This window comes from Propithecus coquereli, unplaced genomic scaffold, assembly GCF_000956105.1.
Source record: "Propithecus coquereli isolate 6110/MARCELLA unplaced genomic scaffold, Pcoq_1.0 Scaffold99, whole genome shotgun sequence".
Lineage (NCBI taxonomy): Eukaryota > Metazoa > Chordata > Mammalia > Primates > Indriidae > Propithecus > Propithecus coquereli.
Window position 1 is genome coordinate 4,964,990 of NW_012156284.1, and position 3,525 is coordinate 4,968,514.

A 3,525-nucleotide genomic window follows, 5' to 3' on the forward strand; every position below is an offset into this window, starting at 1 on the left:
CAGGACAGGCTGCTTTCTGGTCTGGGTCCCTCAGGGGCCTTAGGCAGGGCTTCTATAGCATCCCTGAAGTGTGTACTTCTTACCATCTCGTCAACCCTGCCCTTGAAGAGGTGGAATAATAATGGCCGCCACTTCCTGAGCTGAGACAACAAGTAGCCCAAGGAAGTGCCTTTCCCCCAGTCTGAGGGGTTATCTGCCCCTCTGGCAGGTGAAAACCCACCCTCAGAGGAGGAAAGAAATGAGAGAAGATGTTTTTCAGGCCGGGCCTTGTGACAGTCTCAGCCAACACCCCTCCCACAGCCCTCCAGGACAGAGCCCGCCCCTAAGGTAGGGAGAAAGGAGAAAAAATGCTTTCCTCATAGGACTAGCCTGAATCTGTACGACCTTGGATCTAAGCAAAAGGGGACAGTGTGTTGACGCGTTACAGCTGATCGGTTTTGAACACCTGACAAGAACATAACACAAAAGCCTGCACTTGGTGCCCAGGCTGTTGTCATCTTACGGGCTAGTGGTATAGGAAGGAAAATCTCGACCAGAGTCCTCAGCAATTGCACCAACTGGCACACCCATTAGGAATTCCTCCACAAGAGTGCCTAATAAGCCCTGAATAACATATTAGCAGCTCTCTTCTAGCTACAGATCAAGCAAATTCTGAAGTATACTGCCTCGGGCATGCTGATTCATGCTGCTCTTCTCACCACACCTTAAGTGGTAACAAGGCTCAAGTTGCCCTTGGGAGTGGCAAAAGATTTCCCAAAGGCTCAGGGTTTTGTACGTCCCATTTGGGATTTTAGAGCTCAATTCAAAGGTTCTGGAATACCTTGACAACTGACTCCTCCATGCAAAATTCAAGCAAAAAAAGAGAGAGCAACCTCATAACCAAACCCAGTGCCTTCCACCTCAACCAAGTAGTCGATAGCGGAGTCACAAACACAAAAGTGACCCAACTCCTGGAGAGCTAACCAAGGAAAAGAAACCCACTAATCTCTGTAAGCAGAAGGAGCAGACAACAGGCCAGAAATAACCCAACAGGCCAAAACCCCACCAAGACAGCACAAGACCAAGGAACATCTCTTCAGCTCTGCCAAGGACCTTCCCTTTGGAGCCCCAAAATTAAGTTCATAAACCAGTCATAGCACATCCAGTCCTTGACAAAATAGCCCGATGAGAAAGAATCAATGAAAGAACAGAAGAAACATGAAAGATCAGAGAGATAAGTCACCTCCAAAAGAAAATATTCGATCTCCATCAACAGATACCAATGTACAGGATACAATTAAGCTGACAGAGGAAGAATTCCGATTATGGATTGTAAGGAAACTGAACGGAATAGAAGAAAAAATAGAATCCCAACATAAAGAAACCACAAGAACAATCCAGAAAATGAATGAAAAATTTTCCAAAGAAATTGAAATACTAAGGAAAAACCAAACAGAAATTTTGTCAATGAAGGAGGAATTCAGGGAAATTCAAAATACAATGGAAACCATCAAGCAAAGAATGGATCATGCAGAAGAAAGAATCTCAGAGCTCGAAGACAATGTCTTCGTGCTGAACAAATCAGATTAAGAAAAAGAACTCAGAAGAAAGAGACAAGACCAAAGCCTTCAAGAAATTTGGGATTATGTAAAGAAACAGAACCTTAGGATCATCGGTCTTCCAGAGAGAGAGAAGAGGAAGATACTCAAGGGCTGGAAAACTTATTTCATGGAATACTGGAGGAAAATATGTTGGGCCTGGCCAGAAATATGGACATCCAGATACAAGAAGCACACAGAACTCTTGGGAGACTCAATGTGAAAAGGCAATCACCACATCACGTAGTTATTAGACTGACCAAAGTAAATGCAAAAGAAGCAATTCCTCGAGCAGCGAGACGAAAGCAACAAATAACCTATAAAGGAAAGTCGATCAGACTAACTGCTGATTTCTCATCTGAAACCCTACAAACCAGAAGGGAATGGGTCCATATGCTTAATCTTCTAAAACAGAAAAATGTCCAACCCAGAATTCTTTATCCGGCAAAATTAAGCTTCATCTACGAGGGAGTAATAAAATCCTTCCCAGACAAGCAATCACTGATAGATTTTGCAAAGAACAGACAAGCTATACAGGAAGTACTCAGTCCTGCATTACACACTGAACAGCATAATAGACACTCTTCAAACTAAAATCATTCAAGAGTTAAAGCCTAGAACTTGGATTTCATGATGGCTCAAGGAGCAAAACAAAACAACAGGATTTCACCCAACAATATGAATGGAAATCTACCACAAATCTCAATCCTCTAAATAAATGTGAATGGACTGAACTGTCCTCTGAAAAGATACAGGCTGACAGTGTGGATAAAAATCCACGAGCCTAGTATCTGCTGCCTACAGGAAACGCATCTAACCCACAAAGATGCCTATAGACTAAAAGTCAAGGGATGGAAAACTATCATCCAGGCAAATGGAAGTCAAAAGAAAGCAGGGGTAGCTATACTATTTTCAGGTAACATAAACTTTAAACCAGCAAAAGTAAAAAAAGACAAAGATGGCCACTATATATTGGTGAAAGGGAAGATCCAACAAGAAGAGTTTACAATCCTTAATATCTATGCACCCAATACACGAGCACCCAGTTACATAAAGCAAATTCTGTCTGATCTAAACAACATGATAAACAATAACGCCATAATAACAGGGGATTTCAACACTCCACTGAATGAACTGGACAGATCTTGCAAACAGAAAGTAAGCAAAGAAATAATGGACTTAAACAGAGCTCTTGAACAAAAGGGTCTGACAGATCTCTACAGAACATTATACCCAAATAAAGCTGAATTTACATTCTTCTCATCAGCCAATTGAACTTTCTCCAAAACTGACCACATACTAGGCCACAAATCAGACCTCAACAAATTCAAAAAAATATAAATTATACCGTGTACTTTCTCGGACCATAGTGGCTTAAAATTAGAGTTCAATTCCAACAGAAATACTCGCCACCTCACAAAGTCCTTGAAATTAAACAATCTATTGTTGACTAACTCCTGGGTCAAGGAGGAAATACAGAGGGAAATCAAGAACTTCTTCGAACTAAATGATAATGGAGAAACAAGCTATCAAAACCAATGGGATACAGCAAAAGCATTTCTGAGAGGAAAACTGATAGCAATAAATGCTCATATCCAAAAAACAGAAAGATCAGACACTGACAACCTAATAAATAGAATCAAGGACTTGGAAAAGGAAGAGCTAACCAATCCCAATCCAAACAGAAGGAAAAAATAACTAAGATCAAAGCACAATTAAACGAAATTGAGAACAAGAGAATTATACGCAGGATCAACAAAACCAAAAGCTGGTTTTTTGAAAAGATAAACAAAATTGACACCCCACTGGCTAGATTGACTAAAATCCAAAGGAAAGGTCTCTAATAACGTCAATCAAAAATGAAAAAGGAGAGATCACAACAGATGCCACGGAAATACAAAACACTGTTTCTGATTACTACAAAAACGTATAAGCCCAAAAACTATAT